We start from the raw sequence: 13057 nt of genomic DNA on the forward strand, positions 1-13057 counted from the left end.
TTCTTCTTGCCCTTAAGTGTCACTTGACCTTTATTCTTGGCCAATTTTGGACACTTACTCTTGCAGTGTCCTTTTCCCCTACACTCAAAGCATATAATATGATTTTTATTATTAATTGAAATAATTATACCTTCACGTGTAGGAATGACACTTGACCCTCCATTTGACTTTTCTTGATTTGTGGAGGTGGCACCATCTTTTTCTTCTTCGCTTGACCTAGAAGTAGAAGCTTTTCTTTCTTCTTGGTTCGGTGTCATTAAATGTCACTCCCCCTCAATCCTAGAGGTGGAGGCTTCGTCATCTTTATTCTCTTGCACATGAAACAAAGAGTATGCTCCCTCTTTGTTCTTTTGATTGCACTCCTTTGAGGATGAAGCGTCTTGGACTTCTTCTTCGGAAGTTGAGCATCTTTCAACTTCGATGTCCTTTTCCTCTTGGTCTTGATCCAATGAGCTGCCCTCTTTGGATTCTTCTTGATTTGGTACAGTGGAGGGTTCTTCATGAAGCTTGGCCAATTTGTTCCACAATTCTTTTGCATCTCCAAATTATCCAATTTTACATAGAATTGGACTTGGCAATAAACTAACCAATAATTTGGTTACCTTGTCATTTGCCTCGCACCTTTGGATTTGCTCTTGACTCCATTTGGTCTTCTTAAGGATCTTTTCTTTTGAATTCTTTGGAGCTTCGAAGTCTTCTATTAGAGCAAACCATTGCTCTATCTCCATCATAAGAAAATTTTTGATCCTTGATTTCCAAGAATCGAAGCTCGTCATTGTAAATGATGGAGGCACCCTTGTGTCAAATCTGAGTCCATCTCGAAATTCCATCTTGAAGTTGAGCTCTTGACGAATTCTTTGACTTGATGAATTTTGCTCCAACTTCTTTACCCTCTAGCTTTGTTGCCCCTTCCGGCGATGATTCCGTTGAAAAGTGACCTCGCTCTGATACTACTTGTTAGGGTCGATATGTAGCTAGAGGGGGGTGAATAGCTCGTCGCGCTCGTCATTGCTTATTTCTTGGTGATGATATGCAGCGGAAAGAACAAGAAACACAAATACAACGCTAACACTAGGATTTACTTGGCATCCACCTTAAGAAGAGGTAACTAATCTAAGGATCCACACGCGACACACACTCCACTAGTAGAAACACTCCTTTACGGTAACTACCAAAGGCGGAGAAGCCTTGTACAAACTCATACAACAACAAGAAGAAGAAAAGAAGAAGCAAATACAAGTAAATCTTACAAGATTTTATATAATGAACCCTAGCTAGCTTCTGCTTCTTATTTGAAACGCCTCTTAACCTTGGAAGTGCAAAAACACCTTACTCCAAGAAGCTTCAAGAATTGGCGGTGAGCTCTGGAAATGTCGCATTGAAGTGTTGAGAAGGATCGGGCGAAGTAGTGCTGAAGAAAACGCTCGCAACGACTTTATTCAGGGCCAACGGTCGAATGCCAATCGATTGAATTACTCTCAATTGATTGGGGAGACTTTGGATCGATCAGTTGATCGATTTAGAGCACCTCTGTGCTCTTGAAAATTGCTTGAATCGATTGCCCAATCGATTCAACATGTCTCACGCGGTTTCCAAGACTATCGTGCAATTTTCCAGCCTCCCAATTGATTACCCGATCGATTGGAGGTTTCAATTGTTCAACTGATCGATTCAGAAGCTCACTGTTCACTCAGAAACTCTTCTAATCGATTGACCAATCGATTGGGGAAGTTTTGATCGATTACCTAATCTATCCTGACCTTTTTTTGTACAAAATCACGTCAACCAATCGATTGATCTATCGATTGAACCCCCTCCAATCGATTGGCCAATCGATTAGAAAGAAGAGAATTGTGTGGAGCTTGAAATTAGCTTCGTTTCCCATCCGAGATCACCTCATTCCGATATCTGAGTCAAAAGTTTTGGCATTCGGAAGTTTACTATGTCCGAACTTCCTAGTTCCATGCCAACTCTCTATTAGACTTACAACCGCTAAGACTTTGGTCAACTTTTGACTCATATGGACTTTCACTTTGCCAACTTCTCGCTGGACTTCTGACCACTAAGTGCGGTCCTCCTTGACCCACTTAGATATACCGTCTCGTGCCAAGTGTCTGGTCCACCGTGACCCACTTGGACTTCCTTCAACCAGATGTCCGATCACCCTTAACCCATTTGGATTTCCTTGTGCCAAGTATCCGGTCAATCCTTTGACCTACTTGGACTTCTCAATACCAGATGTCCAGTCAACCTTTGACCCATCTGGATTTCCACGTGTCTGGCTTCACTCACCAGGTCTTTCAATCTGCCTAGCTTCACTCACTAGGACCTTCACCTAACTTCACTCACTAGGATTTTCATACTACCTAGCTTCACTCACTAGATCTTTCATTTGACTTACTCACCAGGATTTTCATACTGTATGGCTTCACTCACCAGGACTTCTCCTCTGCCTAGCTTCGCTCACTAGGTCTTTCACCTGACTTCACTCATCAGGATTTTCCTTCTGCCTGCCTTCACTCACCAGGACTTATCCTTTGCCTAGCTTCATTCATTAGGCCTTCTCCTCTACCTAGCTTCACTCACTAGGTCTTTCACCTGGCTTCACCCACCAGGATCTCCCAACTGGATGGCTTTATTCACCAGGACTTCCTAGTCGAGTATCCGTTCAATCTTGACATACTTGACTCTTATTCACACCTAACTGGTCAACCTTGACCAGAGGAGAATTGTACCAACAATCTCTCCAAATTAACGAATATACCTACAATCTCCATGTATTGTCAAACATCGAAACCCAAATATCAAGACTCAAGCTTGAGCCATGTCAAGCGTTGTTAACCAGGTCAACTTTGACCTAGGGAATATTGCACAGATGCCTGTGTGATGGCTCAATGTGGTCGATTTTTCTTGATTTCTTCATTTGCTGTGTGACAACGAATTTCATTGCCTTGAAATCTTTATCGGAACTTAACTGATTCACCAGAGCTCCCTAATTGGTTTAGGCATCCACATGACTAGCATAATTATGTGGACGCCGATGATTTTGTGCTCCAGACTAAATTGGAATTTTTGGAAGCTAGTGATTCCAAAAGGAAAATCACGGACTCTAGGTTAGATTATGGAAAGGAGCCTTGCAATATAGACGACAATGATGTTGATAAGATATGTAAAGTTTTAAGGTGAACATCACGTCTTTGAAGATCTCTTCCAAGCTTTTGTTGGTTGCAATGTAGAAATTTCTGAGGCTTTGATCAATACGATATTGAAGAGATTTAGCAATGACTGGTTTCCAGCCTTTGGCTTCTTTAGGTGGGCTGGTGCTCGAGCAAGTTTCAAACACTCTTCTATTTCTTATGATATGATGGTTGACATTTTAGGGAAATCGAAACAATTTGATGTGATGTGGAGTTTGGTCAATGAGATGGTTTGTCTTGGAGGCTTAGTGTCACTAACTACCATGACCAAGGTGATGAGAAGGCTTGCTGGAGCCGGTAGGTGCGGTGATGCCATAAAGACTTTCAAAAGCATTGAGAGCTTTGGTGTTAGGAAAGATACCATTTATATTAATGCACTATTAGATACCTTGTGTAAGGAGAAGAGTGTTAAGCATGCAAGAGATGCATTTTTGGAATTGAGGGATGAAGTACAACCTAATGCTAGTAGTTTTAATATTTTGATTCATGGATGGAGTAAAGCACGAAAAATAGAAGAGGATATAAGAATAATTGAGGAAATGAGAGAATTTGGTTATACCCCTTGTGTGATTACATTCACTTCTCTGGTTGAAGGCTATTGCTTGGAAAAGAACATTAGAATGGCCAGTGCAATTCTTAATGAGATGCGTGGGCATGGGTGTCAACCCAATGTTGCCACATATACTATAATAATGCATTCTTTGGCTAAGGCCAAAGAAATTCAAGAAGCCTTGTTGGTATTTGAGATGATGAAGGATGCTGGTTGTGCTCCAGATACCTCATTCTATAATTCTTTGATTTTTTTAATGGGGAAGTCAGGAAAATTGCGAGATGCACATCACATATTTGAGCAAATGAGGAAAAACGGCATCTTACCAGATGTGACCACATTCAATACCTTAATTTCAGCTTCCTGTGATTACTCTGAGGCAGAGAATGCTCTAAAGCTAGTCTTCTCAATGCAAGAATTTGATTGCAAGCCTGACATCAAAACTTACACACCCTTATTGAAACTTTGTTGTAAATGGAAATGGGTGGGAGTCCTTTTGTATTTACTTGGGCACATGTTTAAGAAAGATATTAGCCTTGACTCTAGTACATATAATCTGTTGGCATGCCTGGACTTTGCCGAAATGGCAAAATAGAACAATCTTGTTTATTTTTTGAGAAAATGGTCATGACAAGGTTCACATCTAAACAAAACACAAACTGTATTCTAATTAAGGAACTGGAAAGAAAGAATATGGATAGAGTAAAGTTAAAGATACAACAATGCATGTTGCAGGCTAGGACAATGAAACAAGGTGATTTTCTGTAATTGTATACGCATCATAATTGTGGCAAAAAGACGAATATGCTCGCCTACAGTACCCCCGCCAACCCGTCCCAACGCCAACACGGAGGAGGTAAATCACGAGCGGCTACTAGCCTTTGGAATAGTGACTAGCACATAAGGGAGGTATTTAACTCGACTTTCCCGAGATTCGAACCCCAGACCTCATTGTGGCAACACCTCATGCGCTAGCCACTAGACCCATCCGAGGGGACGTATACGCATCATAATGAATGAAGGCCAAGTGGTTGCTGATGGAAATCAACTTTGAGTAATCTTATTTGTGGGTTACGAGGTAATTATTGTGATTTAAGCTTTTTTTTTTCCAGTCTGGATTTATTGCTTTCTTCAGGGTATTTTATTGATTTCTGTTAGTCCCCATCTACTATCCATGTAATTGGGAGAGAGTAAATCAGGTATTGAGTAGACCCCATGTGGGAGGACATTTTTCACCGGTTTTGTCGGGATTCGACCCTTGCTCCATATTACAAATCTGCCATATTATTACCGGCTCAGCTGCGCCTCGTCGGCATTTCTGTTCTGCATTTGGATCATGGATTTTTCTTCTTTTTCTTTGCAAATCTCTTATGGTTTGGCTTTTGATCTTGGTTTTAGTGGCTTGCTTGTTCTGTTGAACACCTGATCTAACCTTGCTTTTATATTGGATACGTGATGTGTCAACTCATGTATTTTTATGATTGTTTTTTTTTCCTTTTATGCTCTGCATATTTCCATTTTTGGTTGTTGAAGTTACTTATTTTTGTTGGAGGTTTCATTGTGAAAGTTCTATTTGTTGGAACTGGATCACCAATCCTTGTCCTTGTTGATGTTTTGACAGTCTGCAATATCTAATTTGTTTCTGTTTGGATAATCATTAAGATCAAAGGACAAAACCACTCTAGGGTATGTTGATCTGTTTTACTTTGTTTTTTTTTCTTTTAAGTTATTGTATTTGAATTTTCATTTTGCACGGATTGGTCTTGTTAGATCACATTCTAATTTTATTTTTGATGAGTGGTCCTATGTTAAGCCACTTAAGTCATGAGTGAAGAGTTTGGTACTTAAGATGTGGAAATATATTTTAAAACGGTTTTATGTATATATATTATGAAAAAATGTCATAAAAGGTTCCATTTAGGAAGAATTTGGCAAATGATTTGCTTTTTTACCGTGATGTTTATCGTTATCTTCTGTTATATGTTACTATATTTGTTAGCTTAAACTTGAAAGGACTTGCTTCACACTGTTGATCAATTTGAGTTCTCCACTACCATGCTTTCACCAGATCGGCATAACATATTAACATAGCCAGTGGCATATAAATCCTGCATATGCATGTCAAATGAAATTGAATTCAAACTAAAATTAAAACATACAAAATAAAAATCACATCAGCATGTTGTCGACCACTTTCATTGAAAATTCCACCATATGTAAAATACACCATTCCGTTTTAAGTTAGATAACGTAATTCATCAACTAATAATTCAGAAACAAGAATTGAGCTTGTTTTAAAAGTACACCAGCTGAACTTTCAAGTCACTGGATTTTCAATTAAGCCCATGAGCCATCTCTTTCCGCCTCAATGTTACTTGCATAAATAGTGTCGAGTACACATCTGATAGGTTAGATTCAGATTGAGAATATCGGTGGTAGACAAAGAAATCAATTGCGAATAAAGAGTCTTGAGTGATTGAAACAAGAACCATCCAGAACAAATGTACTTCACAATACTATCTGCTTTCTTAACATCCATGTCTTTCAAATTAAACATAGTTAAGTTGATGATGTTCAAATCTTTCTTAGGCCTACATAGGTGCAGTGAATTTATTAGTTCTGACTTAGCTTAAACATGAATGAATATAGAGGAACCATCAAAACACTTTTACACCAAAGAATCCACCAAAAACTGGTGCATTCAGTCCTTGGTATTCTAAAAAAGGTAGATCTGTTACCTTAATGACCCCCCTAGAACCGGCCCACGGATATGGAGGGAGGTTCATGCAGGTATACAACCGTTGAACGCATGGTGGGATCGACCATGTCGGCCATCACCCCGGGGGATCGACTCCTGGCCATTACGTCAGAGTTGTCATGCATCCATCGTCTGTGCTACGCCCTGGGGGTCAGTCCTTGGTACTCTAACTTAGCTTAAGCATAAAATAAAATAGATGAACCATCAAAACACTTAAACACCAAGGAATCCACCAAAAGCTTTTCTTACTAGCATTTTACATGTCATAAAAGGATTATAGACACTATAACTATTGAATTGTATTGACATTTTCTGTTTCATGTCACTTTGTAATTATTCTCTAACAAATTTGATATCACCTTCATACAATCTACTAATGGTTGCTACTCCTTTAATTGACACATGATAATAAATTACTCAGGTGCAACACACCCTCATTCCTCTTATAGATTTTCTGCTTTTGTGATAAAAGACCTGTTGGTGCAATATCCCTTAGGTCAAGGTTGACTGAGTTGACCAAGCTTGAGTCTTGGTCATAATTTCGATGTTTGACAATACATGTAGACACATGGACAATGCAGGTGCAGTTGTTCATGTGGGGAGATTCTGATCAGAGACTGATCAGTGTGGATGAAGAAGAGTCAAGTAGGTCAAGGGTGACCGGATACCTGACTGGGAAGTCCTGGTGAGTGAAGCCAGGCATAAGGAAAGTCCTAGTGAGTGAATCTAGGCAGAAGGAAAGTCTGTTGGTGCGGGAAGCATCCGACGATCAAACCTTTGTTTTGATAATGGCAAAGGATTCAAAGTTAAGTTAGTGTGTGATCTAACAAGTTTGAATGAGTGTCTCAGGAAAGTCCTAGCTGCGGTTAGGCAAGTGAAAAACCCTAAGGGGTGGTAACCTTAGGTCCTAGGGGGCGGTAACCCTAGGTGGAGAAAAACCCTAAGGGGCGGAAACCTTAGGTCCTAGGGGGCGGTAACCCTAGGTGGAGAAAAAACTTAAGGGGCGGTAACCTTAAGTCCTAGGGGGTGGTAACCCTAGGCGGGAAGTCCAGTCGGTCTGGAGGACCGGACTAGCATCAGGTAATCTCTCCTGAGGGAAGTAGGTGAGGACGCGTTCCCCGTAGAGGGAACAGTAGGCGTCGGGTCGACCTAGGGTTTCCGGTTGGGAATCCAAAGTCAGACTCGGACAGTCCGAAGACTGTCAATTATTCCTAACTGTGTTTTATCAGATTCTAACACTATCTTGCAGGGTATTTTGCTCGGACTAACCTTTGTTTGCAGGTGAGAAACCTGCTGGAAAAAGGTGGTCCGGGCGCCCGGGATGTATTCGGGCGCCCGGGATGTATTCGGGCGCCCGGAGGTCCAAGCGCCCGGAACAGGTCCAGGTGCCCGGGACCAAGTTTTATCCCTGCCGCGACTTCGCCACGTGGAGCATCCTGGTTGGTTGGCCACGTCACACTCCAGGCGCCCGGAAGGGATCCAGGCGCCCGGGATGTCATATAAAAAGAGGGTCGAGGGAGCAGCTAAGAACAACAACACATTCTAAGCTTTCTTCTGTGAAGTGCTGCCAACGAGACGACCTTGAAGTGCTACTACTCAACGTCGACAACCCGAAGCTCAGACTCTTCGATCTTTTGTTGTCGGTATTAGTTTTCTTATTGCATTAATTGTAATTCAAATTGTAATCTTTCCGATATTATAGTTGTTGCCCATCGAAAGCGGTCAAGGACCGCGGGCCTTCGAATAGGAGTCGCCATAGGCTCCGAACGAAGTAAAACATCTGCGTCTGTTGTGTTTGCTTTTACTTTCCGCTACGTAACTCTTTTACGATTTCCGAAAAATGTTAAAATAGCCACGAGCGCTATTCACCCCCCCCTCTAGCGCTTTCGATCCATCAAAGTCCTGGTGAGTGAAGCCAGGCAGAAGGAAAGTCTTGGTGAGTGAAGCTAGGCAGAAGGAAAGTCCTAGTGAGTGAAGCCAGGCAGAAGGAAAGTCCTGGTGAGTGAAGCCAGGCAGAAGAGAAGTCCTAGTGAGTGAAGCTAGGCAGATTGGAAGTCCTAGTGAGTGAAGCTAGGCAGAAGAGAAGTCCTGGTGAGTGAAGCCAGGCAGAAGGAAAGTCCTGGTGAGTGAAGCCAGGCAGAAGAGAAGTCCTAGTGAGTGAAGCTAGGCAGATTGAAAGTCCTAGTGAGTGAAGCTAGGCAGAAGAGAAGTCCGAGTGAGTGAAGCTAGGCAGATTGGAAGTCCTGGTGAGTGAAGTCAGGCACGAGGGAAAATCCAGATGGGTCAAGGTTGACCAAACATCAGGTGAAAGTCCAAGTAGGTCAAAGGAATTGACCGAATACTTGGCAAGAGGAAGAAAGTCCAAGTAGGTCAAAGGAATTGACCGGATACTTGGCAAGAGGAGAAAAGTCCAAGTAGGTCAAAGGGATTGACCGGACACTTGGTGGGGAGTCCTGGCAGGTCAAAGGAGTGACCAGATGCTAGGCAGGATGTACCAACAGGTCAAGGTTGACCGGATGTTGGTTTGAGTGACTTGGGGCTTGGTTTTGGGCAAAAACCAAGAGCTGGATCGATCAGTGGATTGATCCAGGCTTTTCCCAGCGCACATAAAGCCTCTGGATCGATCAGTGGATCGATTCAGAGGTCCCAATCGATCAGTGGATCGATTGGGACGCTGCTGCTTCGCGCGATAAGCGCTGAATCGATGCGTGGATCGATCCAGGCGTGTTTCCAGAGCACAGAGGCGCTCTGGATCGATCCGTGGATCGATCCAAAGCCTCCCCGATCGATTGGGAGTTTTCGAATCGATTGGGATCCGACCGTTGCGTCGTATTTGAGCTGCAGGCGGGCGTCTCCTTCGGTATCGCTCTCAAAGCTCAGATCGCCAGTTCTTGAAGGATCTTGGAGGTTTTCCAAGTCAAGAGGCGGATCAAAGTCAAGAAGAGAAGCTAGGGTTAGGGTTTTCTGTATTCATTGTAAGCTTTGCGCTTGTATTTTGTTTCCCTTTCCTTTCTTCTTGTATTGAGAGTCTTGTAGGGCTTCTCCGCCTTCGGTAGTTTCCGAAAAGGAGTGTTTCATAGTGGAGGTGTGTGTGCGTGCGTGGATCCTTGGACTAGTCAGCTCTTGTGAGGTGGATACCAAGTAAAATCCCAAGTGTTAGCGTTGTATGTTTTTGTTTCTTGTATTTCCGCTGCACATCTTCGAAGAAACAAGCAACGTCAACCACGAAGCACGCGACGAGCTATTCACCCCCCCTCTAGCTACTTTTCAGTCCCAACAAGTGGTATCAGAGCAAGGTCGCTCTTCACCGGAATCATTGCCGGAAGGGGCAAACAAAACAAGCCAAGCTAGAGGGTGAAGAAGTTGAAGCAAATTCATCAAAAGTCAAAGATTTCAAGAAGCTCAACTTCAAGATGCAATTCCAAGATGGACTTGGATTTGACACAAGGGTGGCTCCACCGTACACATCCACAAGCTTCGATTCTTGGAAATCAAGAATCGAAAATTTTCTTATGATGGAGATAGAGCAATGGTTTGCTCTAATGGAAGACTTCAAAGCTCCAACAAACTCCAAGGGCAAGCTTCTCAAGAAAAGCAAATGGAGCTTGGAGCAAATTCAAAGGAGCGAGGCAAATGATAAAGTGACCAAGCTTTTGGTCAACTTATTGCCTAGCCACATTTTGGCTCAAATCGGAGAATTCAACGATGCCAAGGAGCTTTGGAGCAAATTGGTAACAATCCATGAAGAACCCTCCACTGTATCGAATCAAGAGGAATCCAAAGAGGGCGACTCATTGGAGCAAGATCAAGAGGAGGACTCCGAAGTTGAGAGATGCTCAACTTCCGAAGAAGAAGAAGTCCAAGAAGAAGCTTCATCTTCAAGGGAGTGCAATGAAGAGAACAAGGAGGGAGCATACTCCTTGTTCCATGTACAAGATGATGAAGCCTCCACCTCTAGGATTGAGGGGGAGTGTAGATCAATGAACCCGGAGCAAGAAGAGGCCTCCACATCCGGGTCAAGTGAAGAAGAAGAAGAAGATGGTGCCACCTCCAAAATTCAAGAAATATCAAATGGAGGAGCAAGTGTCATCCCTACACAAGAAGGTATAAATGTTTCAATTAAAAATAAAAATCATATAATATGTTTTGAGTGTAGGGAAAGTGGGTACTACAAGAGCAAGTGTCCCAACTTGGCCAAGAAGAAGGGTCAAGTGACACAAAAGGACAAGGAGAAGCTCAAGGAGACCACCCCCGGGACAAAGAAGAGCAAGGAGCACATTGTGTGCTTCTTGTGTCAACAAAAAGGGCATTACTGAAGTTAATGCTCCAAGGGGAAGAAGATGGTCAAGGCTCAAGGAGGCACTAGTCAAGGGGGAGCCTCTAAGGTAAAGAAGAAGGTAACAGTTATTGAGTCTACCCCTTTACATTATGGTAAAAAGCATGATAGGTCAAATTTATATCATTTTAATGCTATTTACCATGAAAATAGGAAGCATGATAGAGGAAAATCATGTAGCTTATCATGCCAAAACCTCTCAATCTAGGATTAGGAAGATAGATAAAAAAACTAGGCAATCACACTAAGGACCATAGTTATAAGCCTAGAAACAAAAATGCTCATGGGTGTAATGAAAAATCAAAATCTAAGGATTTAATGATAGAAAATCAAGTCTTGAGATCAAGGCTTGATAAAATGGAAAAGACCCTAAAAAGGATGGAAAATATCCTAAAAGGGCAAAATGAGCATAGCCTAGGTCTAGGAGCACAAAGGTCATCCAATTGCCATAGAGGTTTGGGATACAAACCAAAGGCCAAGAAGGATGTAATTTCCTATCATAGGGTTCCATATAGTTATGGAACCAATCCTAGGTCTAGTGGGCAAGCCAAAAATACTAGGGAGGTCATCCCTAAGAGTATTTTTGCAATAAATGTGACTAAGGCTTCTAATAAGTCTAAGAAAGTCACAAACAAGGTCACAAGGGAAGGAATCCCTAGAGTTGACCTAGAAAAAGTGACCAAGGTTTCTAAGAAGCCAAACAAGGTCACTAGGAAGGTATCTAGGGAAGTTATCACTAGTGAATACCTAGAGCATCCAAGGAGGACCAATAGGTTTTGGGTTCCTAGGAGCATCTTCTCTACCCCATAGATGGGCTAGAGAGTGTCAACTCTAAGAAAAATGGTAGTTAACCCAACTTTGAAGAAATTGACACTCAAGGAGCATTTTCAAGGTTATTATTAATCTTTGAAAATGAAATGGATTTATGATTTACTCTTTGAAAGAGTAAAATGTGCCAAATTAGAGAAGTATTGATTTTATTTTAAATTGGCACAATTTGAGAAAACATAAGAACTACCAAGTTGGGATTTTGGTATGTTCTTAGGAAATTAAAGGCAAGGTAAGCCTTAATTTAAAGTGCTACTCTTGTGGAAAAATGAAATTTGCCAATATTTGAGGAATACGCTTAATTTCAATTGGCAAAAATTAATCAAGAAAATTAGAAATGCCAATATAGGTTTTGACATTTTCTTGAAGCACTTTTGGGCAATCTAGGTTTAACTTTTAAGTTAGCTAAGATTAAGGATACTTAGATAGGTAATCTAGGTAATTTTATTTATGCTAAACCTTGCCATGTTATGCTTGCCCATCACATGCCATGACACCACATTTAGTTTTATATTTTTCATTCATGACTTATTATGAAAAATACAAAAATACCATGTCATGTCATACATATATCATGTAATTATAGGAATCTTTCTTTTGAAAGCTATTTCATTTTGATGTATGCCATAACATTATCATGCATTATGTTTAATTCCTTAAAAGCAAGGACAAATGACATTTATCAACAAGTGTTTTCAACAAGTGTTGTCAACAAGTGGTATTAACAAGTAACATCCTAAGTGGATGTTCAATATCCACAAAATGCCTAGATAGATATGCATGATCCCTAGATTAGGGCAAAACCAAACTTTACATCTTACAAAGACCAATAAGATGACTTGTATGTGTTTTAGTGCACATTGGATACAAGTGAAATGTTAGGATGATGAATAAAACTCAAGATGTTGATTTAGTGCATTCTTTTGAGTTTTAAGTTCATCAAAACACATAGTTATGTGTTTTCCCATCATTGGGAAAGCTAATGTACAAGTCATGTGCATTAAGCCCAAGGAATATGATGGGATATTGGTTTTAAAAATGTTTTTAAAATAATTTTGGAAAACCTTGGTGAAGGCTATCTTTTGAGAGTAATCACCATTGAATAGTTAGACACAAACTTGAGAGAAATCAGGCTGAATTTGAAATTCAGTAACTATCAGAGCTCCAATCGATCCATGGATCGATTGGAGTGCCTGAATCGATCAGTGGATTGATTCAGAAGGCAATTTTCGCGAGCAGAAGCTCGTTGGATCGATCAATCGATCGATCTACACATCCTTAATCGATCAGTGGATCGATTCAACTAGGTTCAATCGATTGGAACCCAACTACAATCGATCCATGATGCTGATTTGGGCTGAGAAAGCCTGATTTCAGCATTTTGAACC

General features: G+C 41.3%; 1 pseudogene; it reads left to right on the forward strand.

The window, feature by feature from the left end:
• The first annotated feature begins 2970 nt into the window (after positions 1-2970).
• On the forward strand, positions 2971-4515 carry LOC121972515 (annotated as a pseudogene).
• Positions 4516-13057: the final 8542 nt, after the last annotated feature.

The sequence above is a fragment of the Zingiber officinale genome, chromosome 4A (assembly GCF_018446385.1).
Source record: "Zingiber officinale cultivar Zhangliang chromosome 4A, Zo_v1.1, whole genome shotgun sequence".
In the NCBI taxonomy this organism is placed as follows: Eukaryota; Viridiplantae; Streptophyta; class Magnoliopsida; order Zingiberales; family Zingiberaceae; genus Zingiber; species Zingiber officinale.